The following is a 10,484-nucleotide window of genomic DNA, read 5'->3' as shown; positions in this document are numbered from 1 at the left end:
CCTTCTTGTTCACATAACCTCCCAGCCACCCACTGAGGCCCACATTTCCGTGGCAGAGATGGTTAGAATCTTCTCAAACATTTTCAGGAAGCAGCAGCTGCTATCATTTGGGGAGCATATCTCAGCATAGATGCAAAAGCTCCTCAACTGTCCAGTAGCTGGGAAGAAAAGAGTGAGGGTCTCCTGTGTTCCACTCTGAGAGGAAGGGCTCCAGGGAAGGCAACAGCAGGCTTTGCGAATTAGGTTGTACCAATCTCCAAGGCTGTAGAAACGAGGGGCCTGCACACTGAAGCACAAATGTCGGCCTTGCTCATTACAGAGTCTGACATGGAGAAGTCCTGGATGCTGGGAAGTCTGTAACTACCCTGCATTCCTAGTGATGCTTGTAGGAAGGTCTGAAGGAGTAAGTATCCCGATGCATATCTGATTAGGGAGCTTCTTGTACAGTTGTAGGAAACCAGATCTTCCCAGGCCCTTCTGACAACAGCTGAGGGGACAGAACCCTGCTGAAGGATGACCCTGTGGCCTTTGTAAGATGAACCACCTGTCTTTTTTAGACTCCTGTGGATCCCATAGCAACTTCTCCATACAGAGCGCTCCAGGCCCTCTCTGTAAGCTTCCAGACCCCCAACTTGCCCCTAAATTTCAACGAAGAATGCAGTCTCCCAGGGCCTTATTCTCCTGAACTACTTTGAAGCTTCATACTAGAAACTTAACCCCCAAATGAGGCTTAAGCACAGGGATTTGGGGACATAATTAAGGTTAGATAAGGTTGTGTGGAAACCATAATGAGCCTGGTGGCTTTATAAGGAGAAAGTGAGATCTGATATCTGTGAACTGCCTGTAGCACGTGATGATCAGACATGAGATCCTTCCACAGGTTGGTATCATGTTCCAGGATTTTCAGCCCCCAGAACTATAAGCTAAATAAACATACATTCTCTACAAGTAACCAAGATCAAGAAAAACACACAGCAACAAACTCTAGGGATTGGAGTGTGGGCTCAATGGTTAGTGCCCTTGTTGCTCTTGCAGAGGACACAGGTTTGGTTTTCAGAACTCATGTCTGGTGGTTCATGAGCACCCATAACTTAAGCTCCAGGAATTTTCCACCCTCTTCTGGTCTACACAGGTCTACACATTCAGGTGCATATCACATATACACATAGACACACATAAACATATATAATTTTTAAAAGCCCTTTAAGACTTAATTATCTTTTGTCTGATTCCTTTAAAAATGCTACCTTGTTGCTGGATGTTTTTCGTTCATATCTTTAGAACATAGAAGGCTTCCTCCTAGGATTATAATGAAGCCTCTTAACTTTTATTTGGTTGTAATTTTTTAATATCCAGGTTTGACTTAGACATGTGTTGACAGCAAAACTTTGGTCAGGATTCACATCTCTTAAGTCATAGTGCATGGTTCTTTCTGACTCCACCCTGGTCCCCTGGGGGTATGTGGGTAATCAGAGCTGAAAGCTCTGATCCTCCCTGGACTGTGGGGCAGCCTCAATGGCATGCAACCCGCATTTTTTTGCCATCCCAACAGAGTTTTCTCTCTGACTTTTTGCCTGCATTTTGGTTGGAAGTTTTTGGGTCCATAGCTAAATTCTACAAGAGACTTCCATGCAGAAGATAATCCAGTTTAGAGCAGGTTGGCATGAGGATGTGTCAGAGTGACAACGGAGCCTTGTCCCCAAAGTGAGTGAAGAGCACGGAAGGTTCTGCTACCTCCCTGTCTAAGAAATAGACACCCCAAAATAACATCATGGATTGACTTAAAGCACAGTGTTAATTACTGTCTTTTGCTGTGATAAAACACCATGATCAAAAGTAGCTTATGAAAGAAAAGGTTTAATTTGGGTTTTGGTGTCAGAGGGTTAGAGTCCACAGTAGCCCAGATGACATGGCAGCAGGCACCTGGATCAGAACACTGAGAGAGAGCATCTCCAGCCACACAGAGACAGCCGCTTCACAACCTAGAGATATGAAGGGTTATAAATCCCCAAAGCTTGTCCCCAGTGATGTGATTCCTCCAGGGAGACTCTATCTCAGAAAGGTTCTAGACCACCTCCAATCATTGCCACCGAGTGTTCAAATTCATGGGATTATAGCAGTTTTCACTCATAGTTTTACACAGTACAACTCCATCTCCAGGTAGTATCCCATACAGAGATTCTCTGAAAAGCCACATGCTCTAACCAGGCTGTGTAAACAGCCAAAACTGAGAATACTCTAAGATCTTGACTTCGGTATTGGCCACAGCCTTCCTCTGCATTGGTTTCAATCTTGGACAATCTTAATCTTTTAAAAACTATATTTAGATTTTGGAGAGACAGACAAATCACTTAGAGCAACTAAGAGTTAGTGTTTAAAGAGTTTTGGTGGCAAGAAGGAATGAGTGGCCTGGGAGTCACTATCAGAATGAGTCTGGTGGTGACTTTCTTGTAGGAAGTGTGAACATGAATGTGAGTGCGTGGCCATCTTGTCCAGGATTGCATTATAAGTCACCACAAATTAATGTTAAACTGCAGCCATTACTTTCCATCTGTCTGTCGTGGCACTTAAGACCAACTGGGCAGCTTGGGCTTGGCATCTCTTGCATAGCTGCAGCAGTGCCTTAGTGCGGCAGCTTCATCCAAGGAAGGGCATGTACTGGAATCAACTAGCTGTGTTGTATTTAGGACTGTGAGTAGGTATATTTAGGGATTTACTGGAAACCAAGCTAGGGTGACTGGAGATTTACTAGGACCTCAGGGGACTTTTGTAATTATTTGGGCTGAGATGAGGTGGTGGGTGGTGGCAGAAGCGCAGGAAAGTCTGGGCAGGAGACCCAGAGGCGTAAGAATATGACTCACTTAGAGAACTGTGAAGGCTTTTTATGCCAGACACATAGAAACTCAAGGATATGTGTGAAGATGTGAAATGGGTCTGGCTTTGGAAGGACATGAAGCAACAGAGAGACTGCAGAGACCAAATAGAGGTTGGTAGGGACAGTTACAGGGTTCAGCCTGATACCCAGGGACCATAAGTGGCTGGCATTAGGCAGTGGTGACTCTGAGGGCCATGAAACAAATATACCTCCTGGTCCTTAGTGAGTTGAAATGAGGTCAGACAACACATCGGGGTCGCCCTGGGAGTCTGGTAGATGGAGGTCCTTTGTCAGTGGGGAAATGTAATGGGTGGCAAATGGCAAATGCTTCAAACTCCTCATTTACTCTTGGATCTAGAGTGGATAGTATTTTCTATTTCAGGAAAAACATTTTGTTTCCACTTTTAGATAATTACTTTTTGTCACTGTCTAAGAAGTGAGTCATTTAAATAAAGATATTTACACTTTAAGGTTTTCTTAGAACTTCCAAACAGAGACATATGTGTAAATGCCAAACAGAAGTTTCCAGTCAAATCTTGCTTTTCTGATGTTCTCCCTTTGGGGAAGCTTGACCTTGGTTTGGGGCTTCCCATCCCACCTCAAAGACTTCTGGGCTTTAGACTAAATGTCAACTGTATCATAGTCCTGGGAAGGCAGACAAGATTCAGAATAGAAAAGCTCAAGATGTTTCTTTAAGTCTGAGTTTCAGAGTGAATTCTTTCCCCTCGTTAGACTTAGGCAATATTTGGGAAATATTAGACATGAATTTCTTATTGGAAATGCATCTCACATCCTCATAGCTCTAGACACAGAGCACTTCTCTCAGTGGCTGTTGGACAACCTTCTCATCTAGGTGGCCTGGGACCTTCTGTGAGCAGACAGGATGAATGAATGGTATTATGACAGTTCCTGTGACATAAAATGGGGAAGGACAGTCAGATCAGCCAGAAGCACATGACAAGGCCCTAGATAATTACTAAACGCTGTGATGTGTCTCCATTTCCTGGTCAGCACAGCTGCTTGTCTCTCAAACTGCTATACAAGCCTCGTTGATACATCTGCTGAACCACCCTCTTCCCTCTCTCCCTCCCTGCTTCCCAGGCCCTCCTGGAGAGCTTCAAACCTGTATATATAAATGCCCCTGGGCCCAAGCCTGAGTACACAGGGTGGATCTATCCTTTGCCCTGTTGGTCATCACTTCTGAGGCTTTGTTGACTTCTAGGTTTGTCCTGCTGGTTTTGTCCCCAAGGGACATTTTAATCACATAAATAGATTGTGTGTGTCTTAACTGCACTGGGATAGCCAGGTTCTAAGTAACCTGAAGTCTCAAGCACTAACTCTGTCAACCTTAGTTGAGAAGGAATCTAGCACCACAGTGCATTGTCAAGTGCAACTGGAGAGCCAAGATAGTGACTGAAATGAAGGAATTCAAGAGAATTAGGTCTCTCAGAGCACGCATTGAAAGGCTAGAGACATAGCTAAGTTGGTAAACTATTGTCTTGTAAGCACAAGAACTTGAGGTTGATCCCCAGATTCCACATTAGAGAAGAATCTAGGCATGGTGAGTCATGCTTGTCGTCCCAGCACTAGGAATGCTGAAACAGGTAGGTGCCGGGGGTGCTGGGCGGCCTGCCTAGCCAGGGTGCGTTCTTAGAACATGCTGAATCCCAGCACTCAGAGACCTTGTCTCAAAGAAAATCAAGAGTAAACAAATCCAGAACAATACTGAAGCTATGCCTTAATAATAACCAAAGTTACTAAGCCACTACCTAAAGACTATACATGGACTGACCCTGGACTCTGACCCCATAGGTAGCAATGAATATCCTAGTAAGAGCACCAGTGGAAGGGGAAGCCCTGGGTCCTGCTAAGACTGAACCCCCAGTGAACTAGACTATGGGGGGGAGGGCGGCAATGGGGGGAGGGTTGGGAGGGGAACACCCATAAGGAAGGGGAGGGGGGAGGGGGATGTTTGCCCGGAAACCGGGAAAGGGAATAGCACTCGAAATGTATATAAGAAATACTCAAGTTAATAAAAAAAAGAAAATAAAAAAAATAATAATAACCAAAGTTATCCTTTGAGACACACATACAGAGTCAGGGAAAGACACGAAGTCGACAGATACACAGAAAAACAGACACAGAGAGAGAGAGAGAGAAGGGGAGGGAACTATGAACTGTGATGATTTTTATGACCAAATCCTGCCCATCACCTCATGGGCAGCTGGGCAGAGCAGACGCTATCAGGGAGGAAGACCCAAGTCCATATCAGGGCTTTTTTCCAGGACTCCAGCTGTCCAAAATACATGGTAACCTGGAGAATTCTGAGCAAAACTGGCTTCTCATATTCTGTTATTAATCACTGAGAAGCTGAAGTAGCTGATCTCCCATGAGCATGGTCATGAAACATACCCTGAGCGTGGCACAGGCTGTGATGTGGTCCTACTCAGGCTGCCCATTCATGAATGCATTATGGCGCTTTGACAAGTGAAGGAACAGCTGGGCACTCTTGTCCCCCTGCCTGGTCACTCAAGGATAGTGAGAATCTTGTAGAGGAGATGAATTGGAAGGATTTTGGGAAATAGCTCCAGGCCTCACTGCTGTAGTGGCTTGAAGCAAAAGCACAGTGACCAAGACTGGTTTCCTTGGTGGCAGGTAAACCCTGTGCTTTGGATACCCACTCCTCAGTGTGGTCCATGGCCTTGCAGCATCCAGCTCACCTGGGTGCTTCTCAGAAATGCAGACCCTTGGGCTCTACCACAGCTGCACAAACTGGTCTGACAGTCTAGGGTCGGGTACCTAAGTGCAGCACTCCGCTATCTGTAGTGGACTATCTGGATTCCGTTTCCCTAAGAGCCAAGCATTAGCACACAGGCTTCTTCCAGCAGCAGCGTGGGATGTGTCACTGGGTACCTGTGACTCTGCACAGTTAAACCACCCCACTCTGAACAGAACACAAGCTTCTTGTCCTAGGATTAAATACATGGGGACTGGTGGGGAAGTGATGTGAAAGGTCAAACCCAAGGCCAGAGCTCAGTTTGTTGACACTGTTACTAGGTTTCTGCCACTCTATCTAGCAGAGAGGAGACAAACAGAGAATGTTATTAGAACCACCCCCCCCCCCAAATGCCCCTTAACAGTACATCCAACAAAGAACAGAGACTTATGGTCCATTCAGTAGGCCACCCAAGGAAAATAAACATAACATTTTAGCTCAAAGGCTTCTGTGGAGGTCCCTGTTGGTGGAGCAAACTTCCTCACCTGAGTGTGACATAGCAAAGTGACAGAAGGGATATTAGTTCATTTACAGCCTTGTTCTTGACAAATGTGAGGGAAAGTCACTCCATTTTCAAGCATCTTGGGAGCATCTTCCACAGAGAGCTATTGTAAGAACCTGTCACCCACAGTTCTCTGTGAAGGTGACCTGTGAACTGGGGCTAAACTAGGATCGTGAGCTGAAGAGAACTGGTGCAGAAGTCAATGCTGTTGGGGAGTCTGTGGTAAGTCACAGAAAGAGGCCCTGAGGGACTTAGGTGGCAGTTGCAGAAAGAGCAGCACTGGGCCCTCTGCACTGAGCTGCCCCTCTCACCTGGGCCCTCTGCACTGAGCTGCCCCTCTCACCTGGACCCTCTGCACTGAGCTGCCCCTCTTACCTGGGCCCTCTGCACTGAGCTGCCCCTCTCCACTGGGCCCTCTGCACTGAGCTGCCCCTCTTCACTGGGCCCTCTGCACTGAGCTGCCCTCTCCACTAGACTCAACTTCTATGATGATCCAGAACTTGCCTTTGAAGAGTTTTGCACCTGTGAGCCTCTAGAAGCTGCTCGCTGTTGTCAAAGCTATCTGGTCCCGATGAACTGTTGACTTCTCGCCTTTGTGAAAAGGGCTGCCATATTGGAATGCAGCATGACCTGCAGTTTCCCTTTCTTGACTCTCCTCTTGGCAAAGCTCTTCCTAAAACCTCTGCACAACCTTGCCCCTGTGCCATGAGTAGAAGATGGCACCTGCAAGATATGAGAGATCTATCCTGAAGGCTCTTTGCAAGATTTCAGTGAACTCTTTCAGAGTTCCAGAAAACTCTTTTTTTTTGGAAGATTTAATGCAGCCCAGAGTGTCCCATACCATGATAAGCCTTGTTATCAGCATTAGTCAGCCAGCATATATTCCTATTGTATCAGGGACATGGGGTGCCGGCTCTTGCTTAAGAAGATAATCTTTTAGATGAACAGAATGACCACTGGGCCTGGAGCTGTATCTTGGTTAGTAGACTGACCAACTGGAGCTGGGAATGTGCCATGGTTAGTAGAGTGCCTGCCTAGTTTGCAAAAAGCACTGGGTTTTATTCCAAGCATAATATATGTTTCATTATTACAGAACATGATTGTAATCCCAGCATTTGGGAGGCGAAGGTACTAGTAGGGTGACCATTTCAAGGTCATCCCCAGCTATGTAGCAAGTTCAAGGCTAACCAGAACTCTGTCTCAAAACAAGCAAATGAACAAATAAACCAAAAACCCTCAGAGTTGCCAACTGGGGCATGCTTCTGAGAATCCACATGTTAAGTCTCTCTTGAGGACTTGTTCAGTGACCCAGAAATGCTCTGGTGCCCTACATAGCATTACTGATTAACAGGGTGCCATTTTAACTCCTCTTGGCAGAGTAGAATCTGCCAGGCATCTCTCAGGCAGAGTTCCACTGTATTCTTGGATCATTCATACTTACCTTCATACTTGGCTTTGGGGAAACTGCATATTTGTCCATAACCAAGTCCACAAGTACACACTGAGCACCTATTTGAGGACTATAGTTGCTGTGTAAAGCAGAGCATCAACATATTTACTGTCTGTTCTAGAGAAACCAAGACATATTACATTATATTCCATAGAAGACCTGTAGACAAGTCCAGTGTTTGTCAGTAACTGCAAGGTCATGAAGTTATGAACTTGGTACATACCATCTAAACCAGGATTTGAAACCTTCCACTCCCTCTCTGAGGACCAGATAGTAAATATTTTAGGCTCTGTGGGACAGATGGTCTCTGTCACAGCCACTCAACTGTCCTGGTGTGAAAACAATTTTAGATGGTATGTAAATGAATGTGTGTGGCTGTGTGCCAATAAAACTTTATTTACAAAAACAGGCAGCAGGCTGGATTTGGCCCAGGTAAGGTTGCCAGAGTTAGCAAAAAAACTCCAAGCCTTCCGGTTGAATACAAATTTCAGAGAAATCATAGACATGTTTTTTGGCATGTTCCAAATATTTCAGGGGGTGCACAGACAAGGGTAGCTACTGTTTTATCTGATAGCCTTGAAGCCAACTGGCATCTGATTTGAATTAATGGATATTCTGAGTGGGTCTGTTAAAATGTTTGGCCTTGACCCTGATAATCTAAGACTTGGGGAAAATCAAAGCAATTTTCCAATGAAGGTTAGGAAAAAGGGAACTGTATCTAAGAGATGAAGGAGACTTATCCAACAGAGACTGGTCAGGGACAGTTGGCCAAGGATGAGGTACTTGGTTCTTCCAGGCTTGAGGTCTTCACGATTAAACTGAAGGGTTCTTGAGGCACACGTGGTCCAGGCACTGGAATAACATACCCATCTGGTAGGGAGTGTACCTGCACACAAGTTCCCTGGCCATCTTCCCAAGAAAGCCTTCCTTGGTGGTGGTTTGCTCACTATATATACCGTCTCTTCTCAAGGTCAGCACCAGTTATTCTTGGACCAAATAAATGTTCACCCACCTAGTATTTAACTGCTCAGTTCCCAGAAAACCATAGAAGATGATAATTGGGCCCGGTGTTGCTAGGCTTACATGTGCACACACAAAGCACACATGGAATTTAAAGATATCTATGTTTAAATCATTTTTCTATTTGAGGTTCTGAGGCAGATTGCAGTTAGAACCAACCTTTTCATCCAATTCTAAAGTGGCCTGTAACCCAGGACAAGCATCCAGTGGAGTTGAGACATAGTTGTGGTATCATAAGGAGTCCTGGCTTGTGGCCCTACTTCTCACTTGTATGCTGTGTGAAATGTCTTAGTCTTTCTTCTCTGTGACAACACTAGGCATGTATCATGTTCCTCACTGATAACAGAGATTAGACTCTGGCAAGTTGAAACACCCACAGCACTTTATGTCCAACAAGCAGACAGTAGGCAATGTGTGCCTTATCTGTTCAGATAATCCAGAGAGCAAGATTCCCTGGGACAGGGTGGCCCTGGTTGACTCAAGGGGAATCCCTGGGGCACATCAGAGAGAATTAAGACAGATACCAACAACAGACCATGCAGGATGGTAGAGAAACTTGGATTTGCTTATAGTCTCCCTTGGGCTTGTCACTAAGCCAGCTGTTTAGGACACCTTGCCTTCTTTGAGAGGCAAGTATGTCACCTACCTCATTCCATGACAAAGGAAACGCCGACAGCAGTTCAATATCTCAGCTAGATAATAGTGAAAAACTAAAGTCTCGATCCTTTTGGTCCTCCTAGATATCTGCAGCACAGTCCTTTTGACGTCCGATGGAACTTTTGAATTGTAAAGGGAGGAACAGAGGAATGTGTGGCCACTGTAGCCTCTTAGCAGGGCTTGGGCTGGTGGCTGAGTTCTCCATAATTGTTCCAAGACAATCAAAGGATTTGTCCACTGCAGAGGTAGCGGGTGTTGGGGAATGCAAAACATTCGGACTTCCTTGTTTGACTTTCTGCTTCTTGCCTCTTCTCTCCCCATTACATTCTTCAAAGGATGAAGGGCACATTAACAACTCCCTGGTGGTGACAATTAGGGGCAATTTGTGAACTAAAATTGGCCAGTTGCCTTACTTCTTTGGAGCTGACAGTCTACCACTTCAATCTTCTTTAAATCCATGCTTGAGGCGAAGCCTGTCTGTTGGAAGGATTTTCTGTATTGCCCATTTGTCTCTTTGATGACGAGCTGCTACACAGTGGTTATTGGAGAAGATACTCAAGGTCTACTGAGCCATACATGTTGAATACTCATTCCCAGCTATAAATTAAAAGGTGCTTAACTAATGTTTTCTTTGTCCAAATAAAAATGCAAATAATCAGAATAATAACACTGTTGAACCCAAATGACAGGATGGGTAAATCATGTGTCTCTTTTCTTTCTCACTAAAATATTTTATTAAGGAATTAATTTTGATGGTAGATGAGTTCAGCTAGTTGGTTTTTCTCTCTTTTTATTCAAAATGTATTTTTCGTATATGTTTTGATTATGTTTTCCCTTCTGCTACCTAGCCATCTTCCCCATCTCCCTAACCAATGAACTTTATGCTATCTCTCTTCTCTCTCTCTCTCTCTCTCTCTCTCTCTCTCTCTCTCTCTCTCTCCTCCAAGAAGCCTCAAAAATGAAAACAAACAAAAGGATAAGACAAAAAACACAATAAAACAGGAACACACACCCCCAAATAAACCCACGGGATCCATTCTATGTTAAGCAATTACTCCTGGGCATGGGGCTCACCCTCCAGTGTGGCTGCTATAACCAGCAGTACACCATGTGATACCAGTAGGTATCAATTGCAAATAGCTTCTTGGCAAGGAGTGGAAGTTTGTTCACCTCTCGGTGTGGGGAGACTGTCTGGCTCCCCTCT

Source organism: Rattus norvegicus, chromosome 4, assembly GCF_021556685.1.
Source record: "Rattus norvegicus strain SHRSP/BbbUtx chromosome 4, alternate assembly SHRSP_T2T, whole genome shotgun sequence".
Lineage (NCBI taxonomy): Eukaryota > Metazoa > Chordata > Mammalia > Rodentia > Muridae > Rattus > Rattus norvegicus.
The sequence above is the reverse complement of the archived record's forward strand: the minus strand, read 5'-3'. Positions refer to the sequence as shown.